Source organism: Narcine bancroftii, chromosome 2 (genome assembly GCF_036971445.1).
Source record: "Narcine bancroftii isolate sNarBan1 chromosome 2, sNarBan1.hap1, whole genome shotgun sequence".
Taxonomy (NCBI): Eukaryota; Metazoa; Chordata; class Chondrichthyes; order Torpediniformes; family Narcinidae; genus Narcine; species Narcine bancroftii.
Window position 1 is genome coordinate 34,447,763 of NC_091470.1, and position 21,381 is coordinate 34,469,143.

Below are 21,381 nucleotides of genomic sequence, written 5' to 3' on the forward strand. Positions count from 1 at the left end.
ACTTACAGTACAACTTTGTTCATTCCCGGTTCAATCCACAGATCCATTTCATCTACTGGTACCTGAAGTAACATTTTTAAAAGCACTCTCCATGTTCCAGTCCTGGAACCTCAAGGCTGAATTGTTCACACACTTCATCTTTTCTCAGAAGGTAGTTAAATGTTCACAATATCATGACATGCAGTAGAAGTCCTAAAATCCAGACTACTCAGGGATTGCGTCGGTCTGAAGTTTCAGGGTTCTCGGGCAGTACTGTTAAAATTCAAATTTAAGGACAAATAAAGAAGAGATGAACAGGTAAATTTTGATAGTTTATTTATTAGTAAATACAGCATGCTTTACAAAAGCATGCCAAATTTAAAAACCTTGAAAGTTTTCAAAAAATCCAGATTCTCGGGTGGTCCGGATTTCTGGCATCCGGACTTTTGGACTTCTACTGCAGGTCAGCAAGGAAAGGCAAGCAGATAACCTTCCCTGAAGGTTATCAATGAACCAAATGTGTTTTTACAGCAATCAAATTGTTTATAAATCCATATTTTAAATCTCCAATTTTTGTAGACTGTACGTATTGGCTGCTGGATTCCTCTCCCAGTAACTCATGGAGCTAAATTAATCTTGCAATCTAATACATAGCTCATTACCTCAATATTTTCCTCAAAATATCAGATCTTAATTCAAAAAATCTCCAGTTAAGCTGCCAGGATTAGACAATCAGATATAGAATAAACTAGGGTTGCCAAGTCAGACGGCAGATCCTTGGAATTCAAATTGAAAGATGAGTAATACATTAAGGACTGAGTATTATTGAAAGGGAAAAATGCGTTTACCATTAAAAAGGAAAATGTGATACTATGTGCTCACGCTACAGTGGAGTCGGGGTATCAAAAAACACAACAACCCCAGGCAAAATGAGATAGAGCATATAAAGTTGATATTTGAAGGCGAATTTACCAAAGATAAGAGGTAGTTGGAGCATGTAGTTATGGAAATAAACTATTTCTTTCCCTCCTCCCCATTTTATCTCAGCATTGACAGCTGTGTCTTCTGTTGCCTTGGCTTCACATACTACATTTCTCTTTATAAACACTAAATGACCCCAAATCAAGACTTAAGGGGTTAATATTCAAATGAATGAGTGAAAGAGCAACAATAACTTTGCATAACTGCTGTATAATGCACTGATTAAACAAAAGCACGATCTTTTATGACTGCACACTAGAGCAGTAGTTTTCAAACTTTTTCTTTCCACTCACATACCACTTTAAGTAATCCCTAGGACATCAGTTATCCCTTACTAATCGCAGAGGACCTAAGGTGGTATGTGAGCGGGAAGGGAAGGTTGAGAACCACTGTTCTAGATCCAATTGTTACTGAAATATTTCACTTGAGAAAAATTGTCATTGGCCCATTTCATTTGGAGCTATGAAACTGTGCACATAATGAGTCAATTAAGTACGATTATAACAGTGGCTTTCAAACTTTTTCTATTCTATCCACTCACATACCATTTTAAGTAATCCCTTACTAATCACAGAGCATCTATGGCATAGGGATTACTTAAGGTGGTATGTGAGTGGAAAGAAAATGTTTGAAAACCACTGCATTAGAGGAATGAATGAAAGTGGAATACTAGAGCAGTAGGTCAGCAAATGGAGGGAGGGAGGGGTGGGTAGAGGATAGGTTCAGTAAGCCAGTAAGGAAGGACTAGCAAGGTTGGGTTAAATAACATGGTGGGACTGATGGTTTGAGTGCATTTACTTCAATACAAGGGGTATTGCAAATAAAGCAGATTAAAGTAGAACCTGGGTTTGTAATTAGAACTATGAAAAAGTAGCCATTATAGAAATTTGGTTGAGAGAAGGGCAGATCTGGCTGCTCAAAATTCCAGGATTCAGATGTTTCACGCAAGATTGAGAGGGATGTAAAAGAGGTAGAGGTTTGCACTACCGATCAGGGAGAGTGTCAGAACTGCAACTAGACAGGACACCCTGGAAGCTCATCCAGTGAGGGAGAGTGCAAGAGTAAGAAAGATGCTGTAACTATGACGGGGTAACACAGTGACCCACCCCCCCCCCACCCCCCCACCAATAGCCAGTGAGAGATAGAGGAACAGTTACCTGGACAGATTATGGAAAAATGGCAACGCAACAGGTGAGTGAGCAGTGAATTAATTACATTTCCCCAACATTGACAGAGAATTCCTGAGTGCCAGAGGCTTAGATGGGGCAGTACTCATTGCATGTCCATATCTGTAATTGATCTGCATTCTTCTGTCAATTATAGAGATATTGTCAGAGGCTGAGGGGTGACCTGATATCATGAGAGGTATGGATAGGGAGAGAGGCAGAGTCTTTTCCTCCAGGATGAAAATGTCAAATATATGAAAGCACATCTTTAAGGTGAGAGGGGAAAAGATTAAAAGAGATTTGAGGCAAGTTGGACACAAACTGCTGGAGTAGGTCAGCAGGTCAAGCAGAATCGGTGGGAGAAAATGAGTCTCGAGTCAGAACCCTTCATCAAGATGAGCCATGCAGAGAAGAGAAGCACGGAGGACAGAGAGGGGTGAGTAAGATGGGCATCCTTGTAGGAATGGTAAACAAGATAGAGAGATGAAGCATGACGGACAGAGGGGCAGAAGATTGGAAAACGATGCAAGAAACGATGCAAGGGAGGCAAGAAAAACAAAGGGGTCAGATGAAGGAAGATGTCACGTTTATAACATTGGGCTGTGGACTGCCCTACGAGGCAAGTATTCCACTTATGAGGAAAGAGATTTAAAAAAAATATGTCGAGTGGTAGGTGCCAGGAGAAATGGTGAAAGCAGATATGGCAGGAGTATTTGAGAGGCATTTAGACAACCACAGAGTTGGAATGGAGGGAATTACTTCACGTTCAGCACAGACAACTTGGCTTAAGGGCCTGCTTCTGTGCTTTATGTTTTAATATGCAATCATTCAGGAGACAAAAGTGATTTACTGAACACCATTCTCATGACAAGTTAACCTGCAAACACATTGAAGAAAATGGCTACACCTTTGCTGCTCCGTCCCCAATTACACAAGTGGGGTTGAACATGAAGGGCATGTCTGCTCACAAATGTGCGAACTAGGTACAGGTCTCCTGGCTCTCATCCAATTGGACCATGGCTAATCTAACTGTAACTTTTAAGTTTGTATCCCCATCTATCCCAGTAAATGTTCAGCCCCTTGCTGCACAAGAGTAAGTTAAAGGCTTTCCCATTTACTATAGCCAGGGAATTTTCCTGGCCCAGATGTTCTGACAAAAGGTCACAGTCCCAAAGCTTCAACTGCTTCGTTTTTTCTTTCCCCTGACATTGCTGAGATTTTCTGGCTTACTCTGTTTTTGACCCAGCTATTGCCAGGTACAGTTTAAGGCCTCCCTCTCACAAAGTTGGCACGACACCCCCCGATGCCCAACTCCACCACCAGCAGAGAGGTTGACCAAAAAGAAAAGAATTCCATCTCCAACGACTTGTCCGTTGGGAATTTATGGAAGCAATGAGATCCTGCTTGACACTTGGGCCAGAGAGTGAGATCTCAAATCAGCCATGCCCACAAAGTGTGGGAAAGAAATTTGGCAGGCGGCTAAACCACATTCGCTGATTTATCTGGAACTATATGATAATTAAATATTTGAAAACTTTCAAAGGCTCAGGGAAGTGCCAAAACAAATTAAGAAGTTTTAAAACTTCTGAATATCTAAAAAGTCGAAATTCACAAGATGCCAAAATATTCTTGAGCATAAAACAGTCTTAATTAACGAGCCTTTAAAATCCATAAAAATTATAAATCTTAGGAATTTTTAAATTAGGGTTTTACACCATAATAACCATCTAAATATTTTTTTTTAAACAAATAATTTTGTGCTTCACACATACCTGTCCACTTCCATTAGAATCAATGGGGGAATATTCCTTATCCTTCCCCAAAACAAAGCCAGAGCTGGCCAGTTCTAATACCTATAAACATCAAGCTGTGTGAAAGATTACCATCCTCTCTCCACAGACACTGCCTGGTTAAATGGTCATCTCCACATGCTTTTTTAGGTTTCAATAATAATATTTCAGTTTTCATCCCTTTGTTTCTCCAAATGCTTTCATTAAACTGTTAAAGAGATAGCTTGTGAATGACAGGATCAGTGTGGCAATCCTGGTCTCAGACATATTCCCTTTGTCCTATCCACTTTGTTTTTCACTTTTCCAGTCCCGACCAAAAATCTTCAACCCGAAACGGTAACTCTCACTTCTTTCCACAGATGCCGCTTAACCTGAGGTTTTCCAGCATTCTCTACTTTTATTTCAAATTTCCATCTTCTGCAGTATTTTTTTTTTTTGATTTACTATTCTAATCTCATAAATATCCCAAATTTTATTTTGCTCCCTGTAAAATATTTAATAGGAAAGTGGTTCCCAACCAGTGGGCCACAACGCATTTCCACGTGGGCCACTAGACTTCCCAACCCACTGAGATCAGGCTGGGTTCGAGGTCACGTCGTCCACTTATCTTTGTGAATCAGGCTTCTCGACATTGCTGCAGTTGAGGACAAAGGCATAAAATCACATTGAGGTGGAGGTGGATCTTGGGTGTGCCTTATCTACAATAGAACCAAGGACGTGGAAACTGGTGAAGAAACTTCAGCAACAGGGGTCTCATTGAAGTGGCTTGAGCTTAGATTTTGGGAGCTCTTATGTTCAGTGTATGGTTGCAGTGTTGTTTGTTCTTTAAAAATGTTAAATAAAATAAAGATGTATTTCTTGCAGAGCTGCCTTTGACTTGGAAAATATTGCTCAGTCATTGCCACTATGGATGGATGCCAGGTGGGCCTTCGGATATAAAAAAGGTCGAGAACCACTGCAATAGTTAAAATAGTTATCAACTGGAATTCATCAAAGCAAATAGTCATGAAGACTACTTGCCAAATCTTCAATGACCACGTTACATTGATCCTACACTTGTCACAATTTGCTTATTCTCATCAAATTGCTATCAACTTTTCCTCCCTCCCAAGATTGTATCAACCTGCTCACAATTGAAGTGTGAGAGGAAACTAGAAGAAACTCAATATTGTCACAGGGAGAACATATGAACTTCACCAGAGGTCAGATATCAACTCAAATCTTTGGATCCGCCAAAAGCTACTCTACCTAAGCTGCCTCAATCACTCCGACTGCTCGATGGCATCACCACTACTTGATATTCACGTAGCTGATGGCCAACATCAATTCAAATCTGGACCCTGGGTTTATTGGACTTTTGCAGGCACCTTTCTTTGCAATCAGTAGAGAACACCATTGATTTGCCACTGACTAAAATCTTGGGAGAACCATGTAACCAAAATAGGGTTTTCTTCTGGCTAATTCCTGTGGTTTTCATATCCACAAATATACATATGCACGCACACTAAAAAAGGTCAGTGTAGCATGCGTTCTTTATTTTGAATGCACAATGTGAACTTTCACCAGTTACTTAATTTTAAAAATTCTTCAGATTGCAACACACACATTTTCTGTAAGAATAGTTAAAAGGCCATCTTCATGATAGATATGTCATGGAGGAGTTTACAAATGCAAGTTAATGAGCTTACTGCTTAAGCCAATTCCACTTTTTTAAAACTTTTGCCCGCCAGTACTTCTGACTGCAATGCCAGATGTTTCATATTAGTCAACAAGTCAATGTAATCACAAACACGTGTGTCGCAGTAAGTTATATTAGACCATCATGCAATGTTAATTTGTTCCGTTCACAATTTTACATTTTATTGTTGTAATTTTACTGTCCATAATTACTACTTTGGGTATCAACACATGAATATCCAGGTCAATTTTGTTTTGCTGATTTGATGAGCAAACTCAAGCTCCTGAATACTTTGGGTTAGAGATGACTTGCTTATACTTCAATCTGAGGAGTCAAAGATACAGTGTGAATTCTTTTACAGTGGGGTAGCCTTTGTACTAGGTACCCCATGTGACCAGACCAAGTGACACGTGGGTGATTGGAGATCAGGGAATGCTGTCTCTCTCACACACACACCCACCCACCCACCAGTTCCATCTCTCCTCCCCTGAGGTCTGCCTCTACCTATCTAATTCACCATTTTTCTTCCTCTGAACTTGGTCTCCTGACACTCACCCTTATTCATGAGCCATAATTATCATTACTGAAAGTGATGTCATACAACACTGAGAGTGATCTCCCCTCCCAATGGCATGAACATTATTTTTTTCTAATTCTAGATAACCCCCACCGTTGTTTCCATCTCTTCTTTACTTACTCCTGATCTTACTTTCCTCACCAACTTTCTCCATCTCCCTCTGGTCTCTCCCTCTTCCCACCATTCACATCTTCTATCCAATACCCTATCGAATCTCAACCACACCCCCCCTCCCAGCTTCTCCCCACTCCTTTTTCTTTCTCTCTTGATATACTTGAGATGGCCCCTTCTGATTTAAGTCATGATAAAGGGTTCTGATCCAAAACACTACCTGACCATTCCTACTCATGGATGCTGCCTAATCTCGAACCATATCATCAAGTTCGCTGACGACGCGACAGTGGTGGGCCTTATCAGTAAGAGCAAGGAGGCACAGACAGAGACGAAGTGCAGACACCAACGCATTAGTGCAGAGCAAACAACTCGTATCTGAACCTTACAAGAACAAGAGATGGTTGTCGACTTGAGGAGGGCCCAGGGAGATCACGCTCTGCTGACCACTGACGGCTCTACCATTGAAGTTGTTAAGAGTATCAAGTCCCTCGTAGTCAACCTGGTGGAGAATCTCATCTGGTCCCTTAACACCAGCTCCATTGCCAACAAACCCCAGGAGCATCTCTACTTCCTGTGAAGGCTGAGGAAAGTCCATCTCCCACCCTCCATCCTCCCTACATTCTACAGAGGATGTAGTGAGAGAATCCTGTACATATGTATCAGCGTCTGATTTGAAAGCTGTACCACCTCAGACCGCAAGACCCTGCAGAGGATAGTGAGTTAGTGGAAAAGACCATTGGGGAACCTCTTCCTGGCATGGAGGACATCTACTACACTCAATACAGGCTGAAAGCAATAAACATTGTGAAAAACTCCACACATCCCGCATGTAAACTGTTCTTCCTTCTGCCATCTGGCAGGAAGTACTGTAGCACGCAGGCCCTTATGTCCTGATTGGGTAAACAGCTTTTTTCCCCTAAGCCATCAGGATCCTGAATGCCCAGTATAGATGTGAACAGTGTGCCGCTGGCTTTCAGTGTATATGCCATAATATCTTAATATTTTAATGTGTTAACTCCTTTCTTAACTTATATCTACGTAAATATGCTCTGTGATCCTGGAGAAACGCCATCTCGTCCTACCATGCGAACATGGTATGAACAATAAATAAAGTTGACTTGACTTGATCTGCTCAGTTCCTCCAGCAACTCTTTGTTTACCGAAAGTACATTTCTAGATTTATTTAATTATAGGAATTTAAATTCCCCTTCTGCCGGAATTAGATTTGAACACACAATTCTGGGTCAATTCTAATCCAGTAATTTATCTTATATATTCTCCCTGTCAAAATGAAGCGTGGCAAATCTGAACAAATATCTGATGATTACGGTGGAATAAAACATTGATCAAAGTAGATATTTCAACCACATTTTCTTCCTTTAAGTGAGAACTTCCAACAAAAGTGTTGTTCATGAGATCAGAATAACATTCAGCCTAATACATATTATAACCTAGATGCAGTATTTTAAAATGCTTTACCCTTAAACAGCGTCTTCAACAAAATGGCTTATGCCATTTTATTTAATTCAAAGAGACACAAAAGAAGCATTGGACGGTGTTCTTAGGTTTACAAGTATTTGGACAGCCAGGAACTGGTTAGGGATAGTCATGTTTAACCAATCTTAAGAGTTTTTCAAGGAGGTTACCAGGAAAGTTGATGAAGGAAAGGCTATGGATGTTATCTGCATAGAATTTAGTAAGGCCTTTGACAAAGTTCCACAGGAAGGTTCAGATGCTAAGTCTTCATGGTGAAAAAGTAAACTAGATTCAACAATAGCTGGACAGGAGAAGCCAGAGAGTCATGCTGGATAATTGTTTCCCAGATTTGAGGCCTGTGACTAATTGTGTGCCTCAGGGATCGGTGCTGGGACCATTGTTGTTTGTCAACTGTATCAATGATCTGGATGATAATGTGATAAATTGGATCAGCAAGTTTGCAGATGGTTCTGAAATTTGAAGTGTTGTGGGCAGCAAAGAAATTTTTCAAAGCTTGCAGAGGGATCTGGATCAGTTGGAAAATAGGTTGAAAAATGGCAGATGGAATTTAATGCAGACAAGTGTGAGGTGTTGCGTTTTGGAAGGACAAGCCAAGAAAGGATGTGCATGGTAAATAGTCGGGCACTGAGTAGTGTGGTAAAACAAAGGAATTTGGAAATACAGATACATAATTCCCTGTAAGTGGCGTCACAGATCGATAGGGTTGTAAAGATAACTTTTTGCATATTGGCCTTCATAAATCAAAGGACTGAATCAAGGAGTTGGGATGTTATGGCAAAGTCGTACAGGACATTGGTGAGGCCAAATTTTGAGTATTGTGTGCAGTTTTAGTCACCAAACTACAGGAAAGATATCAATAAGATAGAAAGAGTGCAGAGAAGATTTACTAGGATGTTAAAGGAAACTCAGGAGATTTGATAGAGGTATTTAAAATTATGAGGGGGATAGACAGAACAAACATAAGCAGGCTTTTTTTCCTCCACTGAGGGTAGGTGATATACAAACCAGAGGACAGGAGTTAAGAATGAAAGGGGAAAAGTTTAAGGGGAATTTCTTCACACAGAAAATGATGTGAGTGTGGAACGAGGTGCCAGCTGAAATGGTGAATGCCGGCTCAGTTTTAACATTTAAGAAGAATTTGGACAGGTACATGGGTGGAAGTGGTATGGAGGGCTATAGACTGAGTGCAGGTCAGAGGGACTTGGCAGAATAATGACGCAACAGACTAGAAGGGCTGAAGGGGCCATTTTTGTGGTGCAATGTTCTATGGTTCTAACTACAATGGCTGCATTTTTTTTCTTATGACCGTTATGCCAAAAAGATTTAGTTGTTTCCTGGTTAAAAACTTTCATTGGATGTTTTCAGTGATGCAGGGTAGCAAATGAGATCAAAAGTTTTTACATTTTGGGCATATGAAGAGGTGGCAAAGTATGTAAGTGAAGAATGGTTGCTTTGTGAATGGGATTGAGAAAGGATTATGTCCATGAAGTATTTTAAAACTGCTAGCATTTATGGACATGAAAATGGGAGATCAGACAACTGCACAAATATCAAGTCTTAGTGTCACAAAATCGAACAATGGCATATGACTGAGTTGGGTGAAAAGGCTGTTGATACCAAGTTAATATAAGAAGGGATCTTTGCAAAGAAAATAAAGCAACAATGGAAGTTTACCACAGGGTTATTGCAAATAATTTAGTCTGGAACAGAAATGAGGGAGGTGGATTTAAGCAGATAATGAGGTTGTGGCGTCAGCTGGACACAATAGTTCTGATCTTTCAACTCAGCTTGTTAATATAGAATTAAAAGGGTTGGTGAAGAGCACGGGGGTACTGGGCATGGTGATCTCAACATGGGATTTTTTTTTGCAATGATAGTCCAGAGTTCAGAAGTATACAAGAGAGCAAGATTCATTGCTGCCTAGTGGACAGTGAGTTTTCTACAAGACCTTGAGGTCTCAAATTACTTTTTCTCAATCAACCAAAGGCTGGGCTGGTGATTGAAGGTAAAGAAAATTTCATAATCTTCTCTGAGAGGTGGCTCCAGGAACACGAAAACTGGACTGTGTTTTACAGAGTTCCATGGATTTTTATTGCTTGATATTATACAGCGGAGGAAGGTCAGTAAAGGACCTTAACCTTGCAGATACTGAATGCAAAACCAATCCTCTTGTATGATTTAGTTAATGTCATTGTGGGAGTGTTATCTGGGTACTCTTTGGCTTGGCTTCGCGGACGAAGATTTATGGAGGGGGTAAAAGTCCACGTCAGCTGCAGGCTCGTTTGTGGCTGACAAGTCCGATGCGGGACAGGCAGACACGGTTGCAGCGGCTGCAAGGGAAAATTGGTTGGTTGAGGTTGGGTGTTGGGTTTTTCCTCCTTTGCCTTTTGTCAGTGAGGTGGGCTCTGCGGTCTTCTTCAAAGGAGGTTGCTGCCCGCCAAACTGTGAGGCGCCAAGATGCACGGTTTGAGGCGAGATCAGCCCACTGGCGGTGGTCAATGTGGCAGGCACCAAGAGATTTCTTTAGGCAGTCCTTGTACCTTTTCTTTGGTGCACCTCTGTCACGGTGGCCAGTGGAGAGCTCGCCATATAACACGATCTTGGGAAGGCGATGGTCCTCCATTCTGGAGACGTAACCCACCCAGCGCAGCTGGATCTTCAGCAGCGTGGACTCGATGCTGTCGACCTCTGCCATCTCGAGTACTTCGACGTTAGGGATGAAAGCGCTCCAATGGATGTTGAGGATGGAGCGGAGACAACGCTGGTGGAAGCGTTCTAGGAGCCGTCGGTGATGCCGGTAGAGGACCCATGATTCGGAGCCGAACAGGAGTGTGGGTATGACAATGGTTCTGTATACGCTTATCTTTGTGAGGTTTTTCAGTTGGTTGTTTTTCCAGACTCTTTTGTGTAGTCTTCCAAAGGCGCTATTTGCCTTGGCGAGTCTGTTGTCTATCTCATTGTCGATCCTTGCATCTGATGAAATGGTGCAGCCGAGATAGGTAAACTGGTTGACCGTTTTGAGTTTTGTGGGTACTACAGTTTGACAATTGACATATGGAGTACCTTGGTTGTGCAATGTAGATCCCTTGGGTTGAATAGCTTTCAATGATGTTGAGGCTCTAAAAGGCACTGGTGAGGTCTCACGGAGGCCTCCTTATTTAAGAAGGGATGTGCTGGCCTTGGAAATGGTTCAGAGAATATTCACAAGAATGATTCCTGAAATTAAGGGACTAGAATATGAGGAATGTTTGATGGCTCTTGGTCTGTACCCCTTGGAGTTCAGAAAAATGAGGGGTACCTCAGAGAAGCATTTTGAATGTTGAAAGGACTGTACAGAGTAGATGTGGCAAAGTTGTTTTCCATGGTATGGGAGCTTAGGACAAGAAAGCGCCCATTTAAAACAGAAATGTGGAGGAATTTCTTTAGCCAATAAGTGGTGAATGGCTGGAATTTGTAACCATGGGCAGCTGTTGAGGACAAGACATTGGGTGTATTTAATGAGAGGTTGATAGGGATCTGAATAGTCTGGGCATCAAGTGTTTTGGGGAGAAGGCAGGGGAGGAGAGCTGAGTGGGAGAATGGATTAACCCATGATGGAATGACATAGCCGACTCAATGGACCTAACAGCCTATTTCTGCTCCGATGTCCTATGGTCCAATTAGCTAACAACTGTAATGGATAAAGTTAAGATAATTTTGCAGCTCAAATTCATGTTAGTTTGTTTTGTCAACATTTTGGTGTGGGAAAAACATGAACGTACTGAGTAAATCAGATCAAAAGGAGTACTTTATTCCTTAAAATATCAGAACTATAGAACAAGATATCGCATTCTGATTTTAAATTTAGAAAATAGATCACCGTTTCTAAAAAAAAAATGCAATTTTGAACATCCAATAATAAACAGTATTATTGTATGAAGTAGGTACAAATTATACTGTTCTTTCTAATGGACTGGAATGAGCAAACCTCTAATTTTTAAATCATTTTTAAAATTTAGACATAAAGCATGGGTAACATTTTGGCCTATAAGTTCATGCTGTCCAATTTTTACATCCAATTAACCTACAACCCCCGGTATGTTTTGAACAGTGGGAGGAAACCGGAGCCCCCCCCACCCCCTCCCAACCACCCCTTGCAGACACGGGTAGAACGTACAAACTCCTAACAGACAACATGGGATTCAAACTCCGGTCCTGATCATTGGTGCTGTAAAAGCTATGCCAACCATGCTGTTTCATAAGGAGTCCTACAAATCCTAATAAAAATGCCACTGGTCTGATGATATTCATGCCAACATTAGCTAGTTTCTCATTTTGCCTTTATGAGTTGAATTTAATTTGCTGCAATTATTCTGACAAAAGTTGAAGCTCAGACAAAAAAATATTAATAACTATGAAAATGGTTAGTCCCATGGGCTGAGTTAAATTATATTCTGCACCATTAAGATTTAACAAATGCTGATGTCCACATTCCAACATTTTCTGATTGAATTTGACTGGGCACTAACAGAATTATGGCCATTTCTTTAAGATTAAGTTAAACAACAAGATTTTCCTATTGCTGCTGCCTAGTTTAACCAATCTCAGCTAAATAGAATCCAGTGCATGTTTAGCAGAGAATTAATACCAAAATTAACTCAGACTTTGAGTTGTATGGAGAGGCTGTATCTTTATTGTGGAGACAGTGGAGAAGACAGAGGGATGACCTTATAGAGGTAAATAAAATCACGAGGGGGCACGATGAGACGCTGCCATCGGAGAGCAGCAGCAAACAAGGATCCACAAAACTCTGCATTTGCCCTGTTCTTGCTGCTGCCATCGGGAAAAAGGCCACAAGACTCCTACCAGCACATTCAGGAACAGCTGCTGCCCCTCCACCAGCAGACTCGTCAACAACAAACTCAATCAGAGAATTGTTTAGGAGTCTGTCTTTTGCCCCTTATTTATTTATTTTCTATCTGTATTGCAGTTTGTTTACATGCATATTTTTGCACTATCAATAAGTAGTAATTCTGCCTCATCAATAAATTTGAACTTTTAAAGTGAATGCTTAATCTTTTTCCACGGGGTAAAATAATTCTAGAACTAGAAGGTCCGAGTGAGAGACGAGAGGTTAAAAAGGGCCTACGACACACAACTTTTTTTCCACTCAAGAGCATAGTTTGTATCTGGAATTAGATGCCAAGGGAAACTACAGAAGAATCAGAATCAGGTTTAATGTCATGAATGTGTATCACAAAATTTGTTGCTTGGCGGCGGCAGTATTGTGCATTCCAGCTGCAAAAATTGCTATAAATTACATTTCCTTAAATACACCATTTAAAAATAAATAATTAGTGCAAAAGAAGAGTAAGCTGGTGTTCTATGGTTCATTGGCCATTTAGAAATATGATGGTGAAGGGGAAGAAGTCATTTTGTAATATTGGGTGTTCGTCTTCAGGCTACTGTACCTCCTTCATCTGTGATATAAGAGCATGACCTGGGTGGTGAGGTTCCTTGATGATAAAGGCTGAATTCCTGAGACATCACCTCTTAAAGATATCCTTAATGGAGTGAAGACTAGTGTCTATGATGGCACTAGCCAAGTTTCCAACTCTCTGTAGCCTTTTCCTGTCTTCGCACCTCCACAGTAGACAGTGATGCTCTCAAGGGCACACCTATAGAAATTTGTAAATCTTTGGTGATGTATCAAATCTGCCCAAACTCCTAAAGTATAGCCACTGCCAAGCTTTCTTCAGGATTACATCAACAGGAAGGCCCCAAGATAGATCTTCAGAGTTGTTGATAGCCAGGATTTTTTTTTTTTTAAATCTCCACTGCTGACTGGTTTGTGTTGTGGTTTCCCCTTCCTGAAGTCCACAATCAGATCCTTAGTTTTGCTCATGTTGAGTGCACGGTTGTTTTTGTGACACCACTCAACTGGCTGATCTATCTTACTTCTATACCCTTCCTCATTGCCATCTGTAATTACGCTGACAACCGCGGTGTCGTCGGCAAATTTGTAGATGGCCTTTGAATATGTGCATGGCCACACAGTCATAGAAGATAGGAAACATAGAAGATAGGAGCAGGAGTAGGTCATTCGACCCTTCGAGCCTGCTCCGCCATTCAACGAGATCATGGCTGATCTTAAAGTTCAGTACCCCGTCCCCACCTTCTCTCTGTAACCTTTAATGCCCTTATACTGAAGAAATAGATCTAATTCCCTCTTAAATAGATTTAATGAACCTGCCTCCACTGCCCTCTGTGGCAATGAATTCCACAGATTCACCGCCCTCTGGGTAAATAAATTCCTCCTCATCTCGGTCCTAAATGGTTTGCCTATTATCCTCAAACCATGGCCCCGGGTTCTGGATTTTCCCATCATTGGAAACATCCCATCTGCATCCACTCTGTCCAGTCCTGCCAGAATTTTATATGTCTCTATGAGATCCCCTCTCAATCTTCTAAACTCCAGCGAGTACAATCCCAATTTACGCAATCTTTCCTCATAAGTCATTCCTGCCATTCCAGGTATCAGCCTGGTGAATCGCCTCTGCACTCCCTCCATTGCAAGAACATCCTTCCTTAGATAAGGTGACCAAAACTGCACACAATACTCCAGGTGGGGTCTCACCAAGGCCCTGTACAGCTGCAGTAAGGTATCCTTGTTCCTATACTCAAACCCTCTTGATATGAAGGCCAACATACCATTTGCCTTTTTAACCGCCTGCTGTACCTGCATGCTCGCCTTCAGAGATTGATGTACAAGTACCCCTAGGTATCTCTGCACTTCCCCATCTCTTAATCTATTGCCATTCAAATAGTAATCTGCCCTCCGGTTTGTATTACCAAAGTGGATAACCTCACATTTATCCACATTGTAGTGCATTTGCCAGTCATGGGTGTAGAGACTGTAGAGTCTATATTGATTGTCAGTGTTGATTGTCAGTGAGGAGGAGACATAGTTACCGATCCGCACTGACTGTGGTTTCCCCATGAAGAAGTCAAGGATCCATATGAAGAGGCTCAGGTTTTGAAGCTGAGGGGTTGATGGTGTTGAAAGCTGAGCTGTAATCAATAAAAAGCAGCCTAATGTACATGTTATTGTAGCCCAGGTGATCCAAGGCAGATATAATTTTGACATTCAAGACATTTAGAGAACTAATTTGAACAGGAAGGGTTTAGAAGGGCATGGCCAAATGGAACCAGCCAGGAATGCCAATGTGGTTGTAATAGCCCAGTTGGGGCAAAGGGGGTATTTCATGTTACATGGCTCTATCATACTAATTTGTGTATGGTGGCTGCAAATATTTTCATCGTTTCATTCTGTACACTTCCAAAAAGTATTCAAGATGTGATCACAGTTTTTTTTAACATTTGAGATGTTTTTTTCCCAAATGCAATTGTTCTTAAATCATCATTCTTGCTATATTTTTGTTTTGAAAATTAGCTTGCACTCCAGTAACAAAACCATCAAATTTATGTTTTAGGCCATATTGCCCATTGTGATAAATAGTAAGGGTCAGAAAAGCCCGTAGTCCCAAGAAAACAAATTGGCTTGATCTCCTGGCGACATTCTGAAATAAACATCACATCTGTGCAGATCCATTCAACTCGAGTGGCAGCACTTTTCTGCTCACTCTAATTTGGAAATTCATTAATAACAGCAATTATACATCATGGTTAATGCCAATTAGCTTGCAGTCAATGTTATCTCAATGGCATATGAGAGTGATGGCAATGTATTGTAGGGTTCCTTTCCACACAAGTGATGCACCAACAATAACTCCTAAAGACTGAAGGTGAACAAACTGATAGGCTTTTATTAGCTTTAGAACAAAAGCACATCCATGATGCTCGACTGTTCTGCACTGGGCAGGGGTTGTGGAACATTCTGGAGCCTGTGCGATGAGCCACAGGCACAGATGGTCAATGGATGTGCCCAGACAGACAGACATATACATACAGTGGTTTACCACAATAAGTAAACCTGTTGACCAATTGAACAGACAGAACTTTTTTTTTTTTAAATACACATGTCGTAAGTCTTGACTCAAATGATTTTCTTCACATTTGGAATGAGTTTGAAAATACCAATAACTTAGTCCAGACTAAGTGTTTCACATATTTTGTTTTTGAAATGCAAAATACTTTGAACTATTCAGGAATTCTCTGCCAAAATTAGGATTAAATCACGCAATGGACGGTTTGTGTACAGCAGTTGTTCTCAACCTTTTTCTTTCCACTCACATACCACTGTGCTCTGTGATAAGAGAGGGATTGCTTAAGGTGGGATGTGAGTGGGAAGGGAAGGCTGAGAATCACTACTCCAGACCCAACTGTTATGGAAATATTTTGCTTGAGAAAAATTGACATTGGCCCATTTCCTTTGGAGTTATGAAACCGTGCACATAACGAGTCAATTAGGTACGATTAAAACAGTGGTTTTCAAACTTTTCTTTCCACCAACATACCACCTTAAGCAATCCCTTACTAATCACAGAGCATCGATGGCATAGGGAATACTTAAAGTGGTATGTGAGTGGAAAGAAAAAGGTTGAGAACCACTGAAGTATAGAAACAGTCAGAAAAAAATGACTATTGCAGTTGGCGAGGTCACTGGCTGAAAGTCAATTCTGGTTTATGAATTAATTTTGCAGTCATCTCAGAAATAACACAAATTACTATCAGGATCAGAGCACAAGTCAAGAACTTTGTTGGTTTGACTCAAATTTAACATCCAGCTAAACTCAAATGGCATCAAAGAGAAATATTACAGCACATGGGTTATTCATATTTCAGTAAACTTTTTTCCTTTAATTAGAGTAGGAGTTCATTCTCCTAAAGGCAGGGACTGCTCCACTGCATGGTTCTTTGGGAACTATGCAAGTGTGTGCTCAGACTGCAAATATCAGTAGGTTGTTTTATTCTTGCCAGCATTACATCCAAAGCTAATCTTATGCCCACATAGCATTTATATTTTCAATCTAGAGTACAGTAATCTCAGTTTTTTTTTTAAATTTCCCTTCCCCAACTCTGGGACATTGATACCGAATGAGCAGTATTCGTTACTTGCCCACATTCAGCTAAATCAACAATGATGATAGATTTGACTACTCTGGCCTTTGTAGTTCAGTTATGCACTGGATAAATCACTGATCCTGAGATGCTAGGATGTTGTCTATAGAAGTTGAGCAAGTTCACAATAGAGTTAGTGTACTTCTACTGCAATGAGAAACTAACTATAGCTGAATTTGAACTGCTGCTTTGTCTTGACATTATTACTGACTTTCAGAAGTAGAAGAATGAGTAATTGATTGGTGAACCAAGTTCTGGAGCCATTCAACTTTCACGATAGACATACAATGCTTCACGGAAAAAAAATGCATCTTACATTCACGGAAAACACATCTCCAAATGGAGGCAAGTTATCCTTGACCACAAAGAACTGCCTAGGAATACCACATCCATGTTCCCAACAAATCATGCATTATCCAGAGGTCTGCAGATGCAGGAGAACTGGAACAATACACAAAAATGCTGGAGGATCTCAACAGGTCCATGGAAAGCTATAGGCAGTTAACGTTTTGGGCCCAAGCACTTCATCAGGGATGCCAAAGTTCCAGCAAAAGCTCAAATAAGGAGGAGAGGAGCCACAGGCTTTACAGGCAGAAGAAAAATTGCCAGTGAGAGGACCTCAGGCCCAAATCCATCTACTGCCTTTTGCTTTCCATGGATGGTGCATGGTCTGCACTCTAGTGTATTGTTCTGCATATTATGCAGACTTGGAAACGTAGAAACTATTCCTTTGCCATTGTTGGGGCAGGATACTGCAACTCCTTAAATAGGAATACAGATGCCCCTCCATTTCAATGAAGAACGTGGGGCAGTTAAATCCTAAAAAAAGCCCAAGTCTCAATTTTCTGCAATGAAGAGCTGCAGGTTCAAAAAATCTCCCCAATTTTATTCTGCATCTCAAAATTTTGGGCAGTAATTGACAAATCTTGAAAGGGCAAATATATCCAACCCAAATAGCAGTAATATAGGTCACGTATGCAGTGGGAATACTGAACTACTTAAGGGGGCAGCACAGCCTTCACAAGGACATTCAGGGATGGGATGCTGATGTTACGAACATAAACCTCGTTTGAATTAATAAGACAAAAAAAAATCTTGCATTTGCACAGTTCCTTTCATAGTCTCGGGTCACCCAAAGCCCTTTACAACCATTGATGTAATTCAGGAAACACAGTAGCTAATATGTGCATAACATGATCCCACAAAGAGCATTGATTTAAAAAAAAACAGGAAATCCATTACTGTGATGGCAATTAAAGGATAAATGCCAGAAATGGCACTGGGAATAACTCTTTTAGATGCCACAAAGAGAAACATTTAAACAATAGTCTAAAGACATAAAATATGTTGTGTAAATTATATATTTGATTTTCATAAAATTGTTGGATTTTAACCAACTGACATTCACAGTAAAGAAATGAATAACTAATGTTTGCAGCCCAAAGGGGAAAAAAAAATTAAAAAGCCATTTATCTCCCACAAGTTTTACCTGCAACATCTGTCAAGTTTTAATGAGCACCAAATCTTGACTCCCTTGAATTTACACGCTATATTCACAAGGGCCCTGCACTTTACACCTTGTAACCAGGAGACCTTAGTACTCTAAAGGAGCCATTCTCAACAGGGTCACAGCACATTTAAGGGGAGTACAGGACTGAAATCATAAACTATATTTTATGTTTTTATGCAGTCGGTAAGAGAGAAGTACGAAAAAAAAACCCAACTAAACTTGACTGTTTCACAGGGAAACTTTGAGCAGAGTCTTAAGGGGGCCATAGCCAAAAAAAAAGGTCAAGAATGGCTGCCCTAAAACAGATACACATTCTAATGCACAGGACAGCTCAGAACAAAAGTCCTGCATTAACAGGCACATAGACTCTGACCTGAAATTATGTCTGTAATATATCAATCAATTCCATCCCTTTCATATTATAAAGTGGAAAGTCACCAGGAGGTAACTACAATTACACTCCCGTCACCAAAAACATTTCCACCAGTGTTCTCCTATGTACTTAAATGCTCTCTAATGTATTCCAAGGAACACTTTACAACATTAAAGATTTGAGTAACAACTGATGCATGGCAACAGTGCATTTTATTTTGCACTATCCAAAATATCTCGTGCCTTAACCTTTATGCGTAGACTGTGATAACTAAACTTATCCATTTCTACTGCTGAAAAGAAATCCATGCTATTATTTACCATTTAAGATCTATGGCTGATTCTAGTTAAAAATTAAATCAACAAGGTCAAATCAGAAACCTCAACAGTGGTTACTCCACCCTATAGAGTATGATGTAATTTCAAGAACAAAAGCTTGTTGTATTTGGCTCTGAACCCAAATGTTGATCTGCACATCCTGTATCTCTTGCTCTCTCTCAAAGTAGATACAGTATTTGTATAGGAGAAAGGCTAAAAGTGTTGTACCATGAGCAGAGTTATTTAGCTTGGGGATTGTGCTTTATACTACCATTTCACATGTAACCACAAAGTCAGAAGTTGAAGTGAATTTATATTTTACTCTCAAACACCCAGTGAAACTCATGGTTAAGGTCCATGTTTGAAGAATTATCATTTGAACACAAATTCATTACTAAAGCATTCTGGCAAATAATTCAACATGCCACGAGGAGAAAGTTTAGCAGAAAAAGATAGATACATACGAGTTAAAATGTCATTGTAAGGAAAAGTTCCAAAAATTTATTTTAATTAAAAGGCACTGAAAAATGACAATCAGTAAATTGTCAAGGATTTGAGAACTTAGTGAGTGAAGGTAGATCTTTGTGGCAAGATTAGTGCTCAGAGTCATGCAAATCTACAATGAGCAAACTACTGACTTATTCTCCTTTCACATGTTCAAAAAAGTCATGAGCTCCTCATGGTTTTGGAAAACTATTAAATTTTAGAAACTAATTTGTTGAATTAATATCGCTGGTATTATTTCTTAAGATCTCACCAAATTACTCCACCTATCCAGGAAGATATAAAAATGGAATAAATCCCTGCCCAGAGATGATTAAACATTTTTTAAAAGTGTAAATAAATGCATGTCGATTTGTTGAAAAGCAAAGTTCTAATGAGTTAATGACCCAACAATTAATTCCTGTAACAACATTGACTGAGAATTGCAGAACTCCTCTGCTCCGCTTCAAAGAGCGTCAAGATTTTTACATCCATTTACAAACACCCACTGAAATAAGGTCATAGATCATACAGCACAGAAACAGACCCTTCAGCCTGATTTGTTCATGTCAGCAAAGTTGTCTACCTGAGCTAGTCTCATTTACCTAACCTTTCTTATCCGAATGTCGTAATTGTACCTGCCTTAATGGCTTCCTCTGACAGATTGCTCCAGATACCTTGTGTGGAAAAAAAAAACTCGCCTCTCAGATCCGTTTTAAATCCTTCCTGGCTCACCTTAGACCAACGCCCTCTAGTTTTAGACTTCTTACCTTGGGGAAAAAAATCATCATCATTAACCTTATCTGTGACCCTCATGACTTTAAAATCACCTATCAGCCTCCTATGCACCAGAAGAAAAAAAGCCACAATCTGACTAGGCTCTCCTTATAATACAAGTTGTCTCATCTTGATAACATCTTTTCTGCACCCTTTCAAGCCAATTGACATGCTTCCAGAACAGTACACACCTTAAGTGAGAACTCACCAACATCTTGTACATCTCAACTCCTGTATTCAGTGCTCTGACCAATGAAGTCAAGGGTCGTCCTCTCCATCTTGTCTATTTACGAAGATACATCTCGAACAGTTTAGTCCTTCCTTGGCAGTGTGCACCAGCCAAGATTACCTGCTCCAACATTTGGTGTGAAACTTGAACGGAAGAACAGTGCCAAGGATGTATCCAAGTAGCCCCCATGTATCAATCTTATTAAGGATTATTCATTACTAATGGTAGGACTGATGTCATATTTGGCAAGATAATAGAAAGCATTCTCTGAGAATAAACTAATCGGGAAATTATGACAATGGTACTAATTATTTCCATAGGAGGCTTGAGGTTATGATGAAATTGTACAAGGCATTGGTGAGGCCAAATTTGGAGTACTGTGTACAGTTTTGGTCACCAAATTATAGGAAAGATATAAACAAAATAGAGAGAGTGCAGAGAAGGTTCACGAGAATGTTGACAGGATTTCAGGGTCTGAGTTACAGGGAAAGGTTGTGCAGACTAGGGCTTTTTTTCTCTGGAGCGTAGAAGATTGAGAGGGGACTTGATAGAGGTGTTTAACATTTTAAAAGGGACAGACAGAGTAAACGTGGATAGGCTTTTTAAATTAAGAGTGGGGAGATTCAAACTAGAGGGCATGGTTTAAGATTGAAGGGGGAAAATTATAAGGGGAACATGAGGGGAAATTTCTTTACGCAAAGGGTGGTAGGGATGTGGAATGAGCTTCCGACAGACGTGGTCGAGGCGGGATCATTGGTTACATATAAGGAAAGACTAGATAGTTACATGGATAGGAGAGGACTGGAGGGGTATGGACCGGGTACTGGTCAGTGGGACTAGGAGGGTGGGG

General features: G+C 40.4%; 1 protein-coding gene across 1 annotated transcript in view; it reads right to left on the reverse strand.

Annotated features, from left to right (window-relative positions):
- The window catches only part of LOC138753357 (rho-related GTP-binding protein RhoJ-like), a 57,577-nt gene that overhangs the window by 34,648 nt on the left and 1,548 nt on the right, over positions 1–21,381 (reverse strand). The window lies entirely within an intron of this gene.